General features: G+C 37.3%; 1 protein-coding gene across 1 annotated transcript in view; it reads left to right on the top strand.

Annotated features, from left to right (window-relative positions):
• The window catches only part of LOC122792791 (AF4/FMR2 family member 1-like), a 1,648,712-nt gene that overhangs the window by 268,051 nt on the left and 1,365,386 nt on the right, over positions 1-15,275 (top strand). The gene's annotated exons all lie outside the window — the stretch shown is intronic.

The raw sequence follows: 15,275 nt of genomic DNA, 5'->3' as shown, positions 1-15,275 counted from the left end.
ATAAAGTGTTGAGCAGCAGATAACTACGTCAGGAGCAGCAAACATACTCTTTCAAAAGAATGATTACAGCCAGAATCTAAGCTCAACAAATCTCAAGTTTACATCTGTGAATACCCATGCAAATGCTTGTATTTTTGATTGCTGTAATATCTTAATATGATCTAGCCTACTCGTTATTATGTTGGGTGGTGGCTGTAAATAACTTTGCAGGGATCTGCCTACCATTTTATCTGAAAATTACATTTCCAAGTCTGCAAACTTCAGACATGAAAAAATTATTAAAACAGTGGCACAGATCGAAAACAGTTTCTAAGGCTGTCCAATGGAAATCAGTTGTCAATGGATATAGCCTGTAAATACAGAGCATAAAAAACATGCAGTAAGCATAATAGCGAGTAATTTGATGATAAATGGTGAAAACGCCATGCAATGCATTGACATTTACTTGGCATGTGGACTAACAGAAGGGTTTTTGGACTCCCTAAAGCCATTGATAAAGTACCCTGAGAGACAATAACATAGATTAATGTCATTACTGTTATGCAGTATCATCAGGTCAAAGAAGTAGAAGTGTGAATGAATGGATTAAGAAGTGGCCATGAACTACACTACTAACATGAAAGTATCTATAGTCGTAACTCAAAAGAGGCACAAAGAAGGCATGTCTAACAGAACTGTCTATTTTCAAAAAGAAATGTACTTCCCTTTAAACAATACAACCCTGGTGTTTATGCTTAAGTAGAGAGAGTCATAAGCTAGGATTCATGGATGGGATGCAAAGTATGTATATAGCCAGTTGAACAGCTTTGCTTATCTGCCTGAATATTTACAACTATCACAGCACATTAATCCACCTATGCTTTACTGAGCAGTGATGGCTTTTGAGGCAGATGCAATTACAGCAGTCTGTGGTTTTGTCTGATGCTAAGTAGACCTATGTGCTTCTTAGTGCATGGCTCTCAAAATGTCTTTGATAGTAGGGTGATTCATGGATATCTGTACTACACAAGACACTGCATAGCAGAGCACAAATAGCACAGATGCATATTGCTATAAGCTATGTTGCATTAATGCACTAGAATGGGCCAGATAGATCAGGGTGAAGCTGAGCAGTTTCCCTGGTGCAAAATACAGATATAAGTAAGTGGTACAGTGTGTGTGTGTGTGTGTGTGTGTGTGTGTGTGTGTGTGTGTGTGTGTGTGTGTGTGTGTGTGTGTGCGTGCATGTGTGTGCATGTGCATGCGTGCGCGTGTGTGTGTGTGTCTCCAGGAAACCATAAGAGGTCATGTGTATTTGCTGGTACTATATTAAGTGTCAAGGTGTGTGTCTTTGCAGGTCTGTTTGCCTTTCTGTTGGGATGTGAGTGTTCATCTGTGTAGATGTGTATGCTGATGGTATATCATGTGTTGCATCAGATATGGAAAAATGAAGACTGCAAAGGTAATTAGTCTCTTCTTGGATAAGTATAGTCGCAAGCTGTGAGCTGCATGTGCATGGAGGAAAGTGAATTACAAACTGTAGTCTTCTACTCCCTGTACTACTTACGTGAAAAGGTGTGGACTACTACTCAGTACTCAGCTGACTGATTCATACTCCTGCAAACTCACTACTAATTGTATGTAGGACAGCTATGGCTATCATAACTTTGAATAGTATTTTACTGGATCAGCACGATTCGGCTTTTCTCAGTGCCTAAACAATGGTCCACTGATAAAAAAGGCCATTAATATTTACTGAAGGGAATAAAGATTAACAGCAAGTATGTGTAAGTATGTTTGCACCTTTGCTACAATGTAAACTGATTTTTATTTATTTTTTATTTCTAACAACTCAAGGCACATTCAGAGAATAGATTCAAAAAAGTATATGAACTTATGTGTGATGCAAGTCTCCTACAACCTCTTTAGAATTATTTTTATTTTCCCCCTTAACCTCCTTCCTTCTATACTGGTCTCCCTAGTAGTTGCCAACATGTTACAAGGATGACACCTAACATTGTTCTTCATAAAACTTTGAAAAATTAACTGTGATCCCATCCTGTAAAGATCAAATTAATAAAGTCATTGTTACTCTTTAAAGCATTCTTTGTATGTAACTTTGCCACAATGTCACTGCCAACATGATGTGTAGTATCCCTGTGCCACTGCTAACAAGACAAAAGCAGTGTACTTGAGAGAAGAGTAAATACTCCTAGTTGCAACCTCAGATTTAGTATATATTCACTTCTCGAATAAGTCGTGTAAGCATGATTCCTTGTATTGCAACTAGTATCCTAAACAGTTTGCATATTCATATCCTCAGTTAAAGAAGGACACTGCCATTTTAAAAAGCTTTTGTGAAACTAACTACACTTTGGAATGTGTGATTTTGGAGCTGTGATGTCACAGCTGAGCAGATAACTAAAAATAAAAATGAAATCTGTGCACAGAAAAAAAAATACTGAAGTAAACAGACATATGTACACCAAAGTAAAGGATAATTTCTGCTGAAGAGGAAAGGAGGAGGATGATGTGGTACATGTGGCAGCTGTATTGCTGGAGAGGTTGGGAGGAGGAGGATGTGGTACATGTGGCAGCTGCATTGTTGGAGAGGGTGGGAGGATGGTGATGTGGTACCTGTGGCAGCTGTATTGCTGGAGAGGATGGGAGGAGGATGATGTGGTACCTGTGGCAGCTGCATTGCTGGAGAAGGTGGGAGGAAGAGGAAGTGGTACCTGTGTCAGCTGCATTGTTGGAGAGGATGGGAGGAGGAGGATGTGGTACATGTGGCAGCTGCATTGCTGGAGAGGGTGGGAGGATGATGATGTGGTACCTGTGGCAGCTGCATTGCTGGAGAGCATGGGAGGAGGAAGGTGTGATACCTGTGGCAGCTGCATTGCTAGAGAGGATGGGAGGAGGATGATGTGGTACCTGTGGCAGCTGCATTGCTGGAGAGCATGGGAAGAGGAGGATGTGGTACCTGTGGCAGCTGCATTGCTGACCTGTAGACAAGCTCATGATGAAGGGGGGCATAACAGGAAGGTGGTAAATATTGTACAGTGACAAAAAAAAAAAACTCGTATCAGAATTTTATGCAAGCAAGTTAGCATTAGTGGGTTTCAAGGAAACTCAAAGCGTCTAGATCTATGGCTAGATGCAACTCTGATGTCAAGAAAATATTATTTGTTTCAACATTTGACTGAATAAGTGGTAACATTTGAGTGGAATCCAGTGCAAGGATAGGGCACTATTCATAATCTCAGTTTAGCTGTGCATTAGTACTAGCACAGCACTGATGTTCCCAGAAGAAGGCTACATAGCAAATGAGTGCTCCTGTGTTACAAGCAGCAGTCATGCAGCTGAACTGCAGGAAAGGGATCATGCTGGTATAGGTCTCATGAGCAATGCGACCAGAAAAGTAGTGATATATGCACAAGCTTGCTCATTCAGTTATGCAACACAGGGCCTTATTGCTGCAGCTCAGACTCTGTGAACACTGTACAGAGGTCTAGCACAGCATAACGTCTTCAATCTAATCATCACCACTGATTAGATTCCTGAGGTATGGAAAACAACAACTGATAATACAGAGTTCCAGCTCTATGCATGTAACCCACCTAGTTTAAATGAACAAGTTTTAAGGATGAGGGAAGCTAAATTATAATACTAATTCAGTATTCCTTGTATCATTCTGAAACTGTAAATTCCTTGACAATTCATAAATTCGGATTTTCATTTTTTATGGAATATATTTCCTTGAATATCCAGTAAAAAAGCAAAGAGCGACCAGACCACAGCTAATAAAACCAAGCCAAGTTTTATTCCAGGAAATACAAATGGTGAGCGCTTTCGCAGTAAAAAACTGCTTCATCAAATTCTTCATTCCACTCATCAGTTTAAAAATACATGTGAATAAAGTAAAATAAAGTAGAATGTAAAGAACTAGAATGGATCATTAGAATAAAAGCCACTATGGAGAAAGGGTTGATTGATAAATATTTCATCAAACCTATGCTAGATAAGAGACATCTTAAAAAATAGGTGTCTTTTATGTATTTTATTAAAAATTGATGCATATAGGTATCTCCTTTTTTACATGTATTTATACCTTTTAGTATTTATTGTATATTTACCCTCCACTATGATACAGCTAGCTCCTTAATGGGCTAAATAGTAGTGAATTCTTATTTGATGTTTTATTAATTGCTATTGAGTTCTGATTGGCTCACGTGTATTTTTAAACTGATGAGTGGAATGAAGAATTTGTCTGATGAAGCAGTTTTTTACTGCAAAAGCGCTCACCATTTGTATTTCCTGGAATAAAACTCGGCTTGATTTTATTAGCTGTGGTCTGGTCGCTCTTTGCTTTTTTACTGGATTTCCTATATTTTGATTGACCAGTTTGCACACACCACATTTCTGATTTGGATTATATTTCCTTGAATATGTTTATGATGTTATGGTTTTACATGAAGTGTTCCAATAAATGTGTTGTTTCCCTAATTAATGAACTTTTAAAAGTGAGGGGCGTCTTCAGTTGTTTCAGTTCTGAAGAAGTCAGTTTGGGAGAAAACAATTAACTGTTTATGCACTTTTCATTAGTTTATGGACTAAAGTTCCATTTTTATTTTACTCTGCCTTGTTCCTTCTGTTGCAATGTTTTGTTTAATGTAGTTTCTTTGGGATATTTGTATTTTTCTATACAAATGTCATATTCCTTTTTGGTTACTCCTGGTATATGATTATCTAAGTTTGCAGATGTCTTTAAATTAGGAACTGTCATTCAGTTTTCCACTGAATTAGAATTTTTCCAACATGGGTTAGGTCATGATAGCAACTGGTGCAAAAACAATGATCTTAAATTAAATGTGAGAAAATGTAGTATAGTTAATTTTGGTAAGCAAAGCATTACCCATACCATATAGGTGACACATTCCTCCAGTCAGACACTGCCATAAGAGATCTAGGCACTTTTGTAGATTCTTTATCTTTATCGTGATGTCTCCTTAATAATTTCAAAAGATGTCTGTCTGGCTCTTCTAATTTTGAAAGACATCTCTCCTAGATTCATGAGAGTTGTAATTCTCTTACTCATATCTCACCAGGCCTATTATTGAGTGTAATACTTGTTTTGACATGTATTTGTCTAAATGTACAACTCTGCTTGACAGACCACAGAGGCTGCTAACATAAAATATCAGTTTCCTTAAAAATGTTAATTATTAGGGCAGAGTTGCTTGCACTCTCTGTATATACACTTAGTGTCTTATAGATTCTTCCATGGGATCTCTGTGTAGCATCTTGAACCATGAGCCAACCTCTTTTACTTTGTGTTCCTTCACAGAACAAATGGATCCTCAAATACAAGGTTAAAGGAACTAAATCTTCATCAACAAATGCATAAGACACAGCATAATGTATTCATATTTTGATATATCCCCCAACCTCTGGCACAAACTTCCACTACATGTCAAGGAGTGTTAAACGTTTACTATCTTCAAAGTAAATTAATATGTGGATAAGCATCTTCAGTTTCTTTCCAGCTCTATATGCTACTGCCATTCTTGAGGCCAGAGGAACTTTTTAATATGGGTTATTAGCCATGCATGCAATGGTCTACAGGTTGATTGCCTAGTACTTATCTATGAATCCCATTCTGCTTGATATTTTATAGGTACACAAAACAAACAGCAATATGAGTACCTGAACCTTAACCTTCACTATTACATTAACAGAATATACCAAAGACCTAAACATTAACTATTACATAAGCAGAACACGATAGCACTATATATTTTCCCAACTGAAGGAATAACCTTCCACTAGATGTCAAGCCAATGCATCACACTGGCTGTAATCTGAACTATTCTGGAGAATTAAATGGACAACTTTATAATCACCCCTGGGATATATTGCATGACATTCCTCAGTCATGGAACTTAAATCATCCAATCATGGGCTTACATGGCTAGACTTTTCAGTGATCTTGTAGACTGCACTCCTCATTTATACATATTAAACTTGCACATATGCCAAGCACCAAGGAAATGTCCATTATTCATACATCTAAAGTACATATGTAGACAAGGTCAGTAGTTAATGGCCGAGTATGTTTCCTTATGATCATCCAGTAGGTGAATATCCAAAAACATCAACAAAGTAAAGTGGCAAAGAGGAAAAGTAGTTGAAAGACGTCCCTGCATTATTGGAGGTGATGCAGGTTACCATCTTCAGCCAAAGCTGATGACACCCATCTGGATTCCCTACTCACTTGCAAAATAATGCTGAAAAGTGTCAAGTCCCATCAAGCAAAACCCTATGCTTTTAACTACTTAACCTGAATCTCTCCACTGATTGCATCAACAAGGTATCAAGAACAGTTGTCTTGGTGCCGCTTTATCAAGATGGCCCTCTACGACCCCTGGCTTAGTAGTATCATTGGCAAGTATATGTTGTAGAATATATTACAGCTATATTAATTACCAATGATACAGGTGTCCTTATATTCCTGGAAACACAGCAGTTTTATTTTGTAAAATGCAGACCATGTCTTTTTAACCTGTCTGGTTTCTCTGAAAGGGTTACTTAGAGCACATATTAGGGGCATATATAGTCTGCACTTCCTACATGATACTTGCCAACTCATTCAGCAATATTCTGAATGCTAGGATTACGGACAAATTAACACTGAAAAATCACTAAGTATACATGTCTGTCCTTGCTCCCTAAGTTATATGCATATCAATTTCTGTAAATCCCCATACCCCTTTTTAATAAAATATACCAAGTACTGTATCTAACTTTTATTTTTAAGCTTACATTTAGTACTTACATCCTCCATGATATCTTGAGCTCCTCCTACTCTTTCTCAGTTAATTCTGACCTATAATTCCCACACTTTACATAGACACAAACATATCTATTTCTAACCATACCCATACTAGCAACTCCTCTCAATACAGTCTAAAGCAACTTTTTACACTGTCTGTCCTTTTGCTGTATACCCATCTCCTATCCCTAACTACTTACTACTAATGCTTTTCTAACACCACTCCTTAACCCCTATTACTTAAACCTCAAAACTATATTTTTCCAAAACGTATTCGACAGCTCAGTAACTAAACTATATCCCTAAAGTATTTTTTCAACAAATACCATATATTTTTCCTTAAAAATGTTAAAGGGTAGTGTTTTCCTGATGGTACTTATGTTTTGATTGTAGATTTTGCTTTGCCAGTGTCGTACCTTATTCTGTGTTTAAAAAGTGAACTGTTCTTCCTTTCCCCTTTTTAAGGCAGACTAACCAAATGACAAAGAAACAAGTTTACTAAACTGTTTTGCAAAAGTCATTTACAAATAAAAAATACAATGTATTAAACAAATAAAATGAGCAAACAGAAAAAAAACTTCATAAAACATTTATGGTTGAGATTGATAGGTATGGCGTGTATTGTATAGAGCTAATGCACAGGTATCAACAAGTAAAAACATATACATGCACATCCGTAATACATGTATGACTTATATCGACTATGTTGTTGTTTCTGCTGAAACAAGTATCTTGGAACAAAAATATTAGAAAAATGAATGTTTTATAAATAAAATGGCAGGTAGTGTGCAGTATCATAATGCTCTAGAACATAGCTCTCAATGACTCCGAGATAAATCCTGAAAACAGTCAGGGGCACTTTTAAAACTGTAGCACTATTAATATGAGGCATCTGAATTATACATTTTCTGAAGTAAAAGATGTACTTCTCTAATTCTCATCTTTATTTATTGAAGTGTACATTTTCTCCAAAAGTCATCAGTTTTGGGAGGGATTAACAGAGTCGGAACTAAAACTGGAGTCAAAATCAGGGACAGTTGAAATGTATACTCTATAATTCTTTAATACCTGTGGTTTGGAACTGATAGTATAACCAACATCCTAGCAAAGAAATGTTGCTGCAACATCAGGTCTCCAGTAAGGCCACTGGCATACTAGATTTAGAGAGTACCATGCATGGTATGGTATGATCAAAGTGAAGCAACCTTGGACACAGTGAAGAACACTACTTCCATGTGACCCAAAAAGATCACAAGTGGTTTTCTCACTGTTTTAAAATATACAATATATGAACACCCATTATGTCTTAATAACTCTTTACATTTTTTTGTCTGTAAAGTATAGCAGTGGGCCAAAGTGGTCACTATCAGTATGTGAGGATTTGCATCTGACCATGGAAACTACATAACCATAAATTTCACAAGTATCGTGCAAATGTTCATGCAAGCATAAGAAATGTCATGGGATTCCTGACCAAAGACCTGTCCAATGCACAAAATTTCTTTGCTGTAGCCCTGCGTGTGGTCACATTTGATGTACTTTATGAAGAAAGTATCATTGCGGTTAGCTCTATCAGATTGTTGTTTACATGTATGTATGTATGCATGCACTGTTTCCCACTCCTAACGAACAGTGTCAGACATTTCATAGTAATCCCATTATGCCCTTTACTTTCATACACAGGCTGTGGCCAAAGCCTCCTGACATTTCTCCAGAATGGGACACCATGCCATTTACATAAGCCTGCCTGGAGAGCACACTCAAATCGAGTTTATAGGTATATCAACATGACAAAATGCATTGAATATATTGATTCATATTCATAATAATGAGATCCTAAATGTAGAAAACTGTAGACTGGTACTTTTTTGTGTTTTGTTTGCTCTGTACATTGTTCCAAAGCTATGCCTTTAGAGTTGATACAGTTTCATGGTGAAAACACATCTTACAAAGTATCGAGTTATGGCTCTCATAGGGTTGTGCAAGCTTTGTTACAATGTTTCTTTGTGGTCTAAGCTTGATTCAAGATGCCAAAATAGCAAACTGCACACAGTGCTTCCAAGCTTTGCAACTGTTGCAAGCTCATACTAGCTACATATAAGATTTTGTTTCAATAACTACCTGAAAACTTTGTATTTACCTTCCACTTTCCAACATGCAGTATGTAATGAGAGACTATTAATCCAGTTTAGCACCTAAAAATTTGTTTTATCCAAAGCAGACAATGAAATTAATGTGATTTCTTAATTTGTCTACTGGGATGTGCTCAAATATCAATGCTTACTATAGTTTAGTTAGTAGTTTGTAGTAAATACAAACTTTAATTTGAATCTTCTCATAGCTCATATGAAGGAAGATTTCAGAATCAGTATAGGTTGCAAGCAGGAGAGTTCAGGCTGCAGAATCCCCTCTGCAAATAAAATAAAATAAATAAATAAAATATATTCTCAGATGTTTTTATAGCTCACAACTTTGCATCTCAAAATGTAGAACATGATCTCTAGTAATGCAGAAAAAATATGAACTCAGAGAATGGATTATTTCCTACTTACAAAAATTGTTATCAGTCAGTATTATTTTTACGGATGCTTGTTTAGGAAATTCTGAATAATGCAACAGACCCTTTTAGTGTGGAAAAGTGTAGAACATAGTATTTTTAAGACTCTGCATGAACTGTTTTTCTTGTAATTGGGTACAATGACAGGTATGTACATTTTTATAAGATTTGAGCATTTTTGAGTATTTTTTCTAATATCTATTAAATTATTACTTGTGACATAGGCAAACTTACATTTATATAACAGAAAAATAAACCATATTAACATGTTCACAGTTGCAAACATTATACACCACATGTATTCTTCTGTACAATATAATCAATCCAACATTACAGAGGTTTGTTAATTCTAGCGTTTCCTTAAAGCTTATTATTTCTCCAAACCATTTTTGCAGGTATTGTTAACACAATTTCCAATTTTTTATGTAATGTTTCCTATCCTTTACTAAAGAGCACACTTCTGTTTTTTTATCTTTGTTACAGTATTCAGTACTTCAAATACTGTTGGTCTAGGCTTTGATTTCCATTTTCTAGTAATTGCTTTCTTGGCAACCACCAGAACTGAATTTAACAAGGCCTTACTATGTCTACACAATTCATATTCTGTATCCCAGCTTTAAAAAAATAATTTCCTCATTTGCTAACATAGTATTTCTAACAGAGTACTCTGTAGGGAATTTTTAAAGTCTGCCAACTCATTCCCAAAGTATATGTTCTCAGCTACCTTTTCCCTCCCTATCATACCTCCCAAGATTTGCCATCTACTCGAGGAAAAAGTCTTTGGAGTCTGTTTGGGGCATAAAAATATTTATGCAAACAGCACCAAGAAAAAAATCCCAAATCATCTTGATCTTGTTGCATATTTGGGAGCCATACATATGTCCTACTGTTTTTGTGAATTACTTCAGTCCTTCTTCCTAATCTTTTCTAACCTCGTCTGATTGATTCCTATTGTTGTCATACAATATTTTATATGCCTTACTAATTATCCCTTTTTTAACAGCAGCTTCTTTTCTACATTTAACTAAAAACTCTATCAGAGCAGGTCTTTCACTTAGGATCCTCATATCCCTTTCTCTTTGCCTATAGTCTGATAGCAGTTCTTGATAGGGAAGGCATTCTGTAACCTGCAGTCCAAATATCATCTTGGTCTCTTCCCATTCTCTTATCCTTCCCACTATAATTATTTGCTCCCAGTACCTTGGTTCCTTTGCCAGTTTCCTCCAGTAAATTCCAGTCTCCTCTTACCTATTCTGTATACCCCTAGTTGCAATCATCACTATCCACAGAATATTCTTTCTGCATTGCCATGTTAGCCTAGCATGCTTTCTGCTCCTTTATGAATATGATTTATCATGTATGAATGCCAGTGTTCTCCTTAAGAGAGTATGGGATTTTGATACAAACCTTTTACTTCTTGATTCCCCCTTCATAATCACCCCTTTTCCCTTTAAATTGTAGCTTTCTGCTTGTGTAGCTCTAATGTAGCCCTTTAAATCAAGTAATGCTAAACTGCCTTGTCTTATTGGAAGGTGCAGCTTATTGAACCTGACTCTTGCCCCCCCCCCCCCCCCGATGAAATCCTTCAACTCTTTAACTACTATCCTCACCTTCTCCCCTGGTTGATAAAAATATACCTGACCTGAGTATAAAGCCAAAGGGACTAAAAACCTTTTACTGTTTGTAGCTTGCTATTCATATCCTTAGACAAGAGTTTCCAGTTTCTCAGTTTTTGTGTTATCTTTCATTTAGTCTTTTTCCACTTTACCCTTGGCTACAATAACAGAATCTTTTTTTAATCCATACTCCTAAATATTTCATTTTATCATGTCCCCATAAATATGGGTATTGAACCAATTCACATGTGTGTACATAGCTTTCAGCTTTAACCTTTGTTTTATCTTCTTTAATATTATATCCTAAAAAAAATGGAAACGGTCTCAGAATGTTCCAAAACACTGAAATACCCTCTTCTGATTTTAACAGGTACAAAATAATATTCTCTGCAAATAAAGCCAACCTTTTGTAATTACCATGCCAATTATATCCTCGAGTCCCTTATTTTCTATGTCAGTGGTTCTAAATATAATGCCTGCCTGGTTCCTCTTTTCAGATGCAACTTATCAGAGAGAAACCATCCCACTTTGATTTTTGCCTCCCATCCCTCATATATTCTTCTAATTAACTTTATTTCATCAGTGAATGCAAATGCTTCCATTGCTCTACTCATAGAATCACAACTTACTTTGTTGAATGCTTTCAGTGCATCAAGCCCCACCAACAGCAGTGATATTTTCTTATATTCTGCTTCCTTCTGGATCATCATTATTCGCTTAATGTCAAATATTTGCCTCTTCTCCACAGACCCACATTATAGGATCATAGAAGGTACTAGGCTGTTGGCCCTGAAGCCCTTATAAGTCTAGCCAAGAGTTTAGCCCATGTTTACACATATCATTTCCATTCTATCTCCCCTTCACTCATTCAGCCTAATCCTTTGTACCTATTCCACTGTAAAATCTTCTCCACCGTAGCTAATAAACTGACACATAAAATAATCTTACATCCACCTAAACTCTTACTTTGCAAACCTAAATGGTTAAAGTTTATTTCCTTCAACAACCTAGACTTAGCTGTTGAGATATCCACCCAAACCCTGGTCCCAGTCCCTTTATTAACAACGCCTACCCCTCATCACCTTCCTCTCTCCAAAACACCCTGAAAGTCAATCAATGCTCAGAGTCTCAACAACAAAGTTCACCAACTTCAAGCTTGGCTAACCCATAACCAACCAGCCATCCTAGCCATCTCCAAAACCTGGCTCAAACCCTATATCTCTGATTCTGAGATCCTGCCCCCAGAATTCCATACTCTCAGAAATGACTGATTAAATAAAAAGGTGGTGGCACTGCCATAGTCTACTCTTAACCTGCTTACCTTGATTCCCCTCCAAATTCCAATTCCTCAAGTCAACAACACTGAACCTACAGCTGGACTACTAAAATTGAATAAACATAAAAATATCTGCATTATTGCTCTATATATCTCACCTGGTAACAATATCTCTACCCTCAAAGATATTCTCCTATGGGCATCTGCTAAAATTAACTACGAAACATACATTCTAGGTGATATAAATATCGACTGGAATAAAATCAATAGTCCCTCTCCCTCCCAATACATTAACCTTTATAACTTCACTCAAACAATTCTCCCCATCACCAGACCTAACAAAATAAACCCCCCAAGATCCACTATTGATTGGATCCTAGTCTTCGATCCAAATAAAATAAACAACTCTGGCACAATTCCTGACACCATTAGTGACCACCTCCCAGCTTTCATTCATTGCACAACTAACTCTTCACCTCACCAATACCAATATATTCTTACTCACAACCTCAGTAACTTCAACCCCCACAACCTTCTCAAACTTGTTCAAACAAATGGACTGGCAAATTCTAAACACCCTTCCTCTTGACAGTGCTATAGACTACTTCAACTCTGTCTTCCTAGACACTCTAAACTCTCTAGCCCCACTAAGAAACAAAAAGATAAAAACTAATACAGCTCTTTGGTTATCCAAGCATACTCAACAAACTATGCATCAAAGGGACAAACTATGGAAGCTTTACCAAAACGATAAACTGCCCAACACCTTGCTCCAATACAAACAACTCCATAATCTAGCAAAGCAACTAATCACTAAGGACAAAAGATCCTACTATATCAAGCTCCAGTCTAATAACAACAAAAACCCCAAGCAATTCCGGAAATCAATAAACTCACATCTTAGTCCTGGCTCCAAGAATAACCCCTGTCCTGACTCTAGTAAATCCAACCTTGAATCAAGCTCTGAATTTAACTCATTTTTCATAGAAAACATATCTGACCTGACCAAGACTTTCCCCAGCAATAACCCACCAGTCCCTCTCTCTTTTCCATCTAATTCCCCTAATAACCATCCCCTTATGTTCAAGCTCAAACCTGTCTCCACTAACTTTATAAAAAGACTTCTGTCTAAACTTAAACCTTGCTCCAACGCTCCTGACAATATTCCCTCCTACTTCCTAAAATGCACTGCTGATGGTGTAGCTTTCCCAATCAGCATCATTATTAACAGATCTATAAAGGAATCATACGTCCCCAAACTCTGATGCTCAGGTTACATTCTTCCTCTTCACAAAGGAGGCAAAAACACCAACATCTCAAACTTTCACGATATTGCTGTGCTCTCACCAGTCTCTAAAATCCTAGAGAAGTGCATCCACCACCAACTTGTGCCTTTTCTAACCCAAAACCATCTTCTTACACTTACCCAACATGGTTTCCGCCCAGGCCATAGCACTATTACCGCTCTACTGTCTTTCCTAGAAACTGTCAATCAAGCCCGAGATGCAGGACACTTGGTTTCTACTGTTTTGCTCGATCTCTCTAAAGCTTTCGATACCATTTCCCACAAACACCTTCTCTTTCATCTCTTAAATCTTCATATCTCACCAAACACTTTATCCTGGTTCTCCAGCTACTTATCAGACAGATCTCAGGCAGTCAAATGGAGAAACTCCACCTCTTCCTTCTTACCTACCTCAGCTGGTGTGCCACAGAGATCCATCCTTGGGCCTGTGCTGTTTAACATCTTTATCAATAACTTTCACACTGCTGTTCCTGATGCCAAAAGCATTCAATACGCAGATGATTCAACCTTAGTTTGCTCTGCCTCAAACCTCTCTGAATTGCTCACTAAGACCCAAACTGCTTTCTCAACCACAGAAAACTGTTTGTGCCAAAACCACCTCACTCTCGATGCTAATAAATCTAAAATTGTACTATTTCCCCCCTACAAAGACTTACTCCTACGACAAAGATGCTTTCAAAGTCCTTGGTCATATCCACTCCCCTATAGAAGTGGTTCCCTCTGCTAAACTGCTCGGCATTACTATTGACGAATTACTCAAGTCTGACATTCATATTCAAAAAAATATTAAGAAAACCCACAAAAAACTAGGTATGCTATATAGGAATAATCGCTTTCTCTCAGACTCTATTCAGCATATTCTTGTCACTACTTACCTTCTTCTCTCATTATATGGAGCCCCTCTCCTAACCAACCTGTTCTCCTCTATCACCTTCAAACTAGAAAACTGCTATAATGAAATCTCTAAATCTCTAAATTTGCCACCAATTCCAGACATTCCACCCATCATTGCCTTACCCTGCAGTCTCTGAATTGGCTAGAACTCCTAAACTACCTCCAACTCACCACTGCACACAGACTTGTATTTCACCCTACAAATTGTCCAGCTCTAGCAAATATCCTTCCCCCTTACACCCCCCCCCCAACAGAACTCTCAGATCTGAACATCAAAACCTAATTGCTATCAACAAGCCTAAACGTCCTGCCGGCCAACTTCTCCTCTCTTTCCCAATAGGTAAGAAATTGAATTCTCTCCCTTCCACTCTAAGTACTATACCAAACTCAGAAAACATTAAAACCCAGCTTTTCAAACATCTGTCCACTAATTGGAAGTGTACCTGCCTTCACCCTACCTAAATCTATCTGTCTAAGTACATGCCCCTAGGTGTTTTTTTCTTTTTTTTCCCAGGTTCCTAAGCTCTTTAAATCTCCCATAGCTACTTTACTATGAGTGTATCTAAGCTCTCTGCAACTCCTAGAGCTACTTATCCTATGACACTATTTTGTAAATATTGTAAATAGCATTATAGTCCAAATGAGTGCACGCAAAGTGTTTTTCTTCATTTATTGTAAGGGTGTGTATGCAAAGTGTTTCCACACATACTTTAAAAGAGAGTTTTTATAAATGAACCTGTATAACCCTCAAGATCAAACTTAGTGATTTTTGTTCTGACTATGTGCGGCACTGAAAGTACATATGTTGTAAAATGTTC

Source organism: Protopterus annectens, chromosome 2.part0 (assembly GCF_019279795.1).
Source record: "Protopterus annectens isolate FY-2018-M chromosome 2.part0, PAN1.0, whole genome shotgun sequence".
NCBI classification, from domain to species: domain Eukaryota; kingdom Metazoa; phylum Chordata; order Ceratodontiformes; family Protopteridae; genus Protopterus; species Protopterus annectens.
Note: the sequence above shows the minus strand (reverse complement) of the source record. Positions and strands in the feature narration are given on the sequence as shown.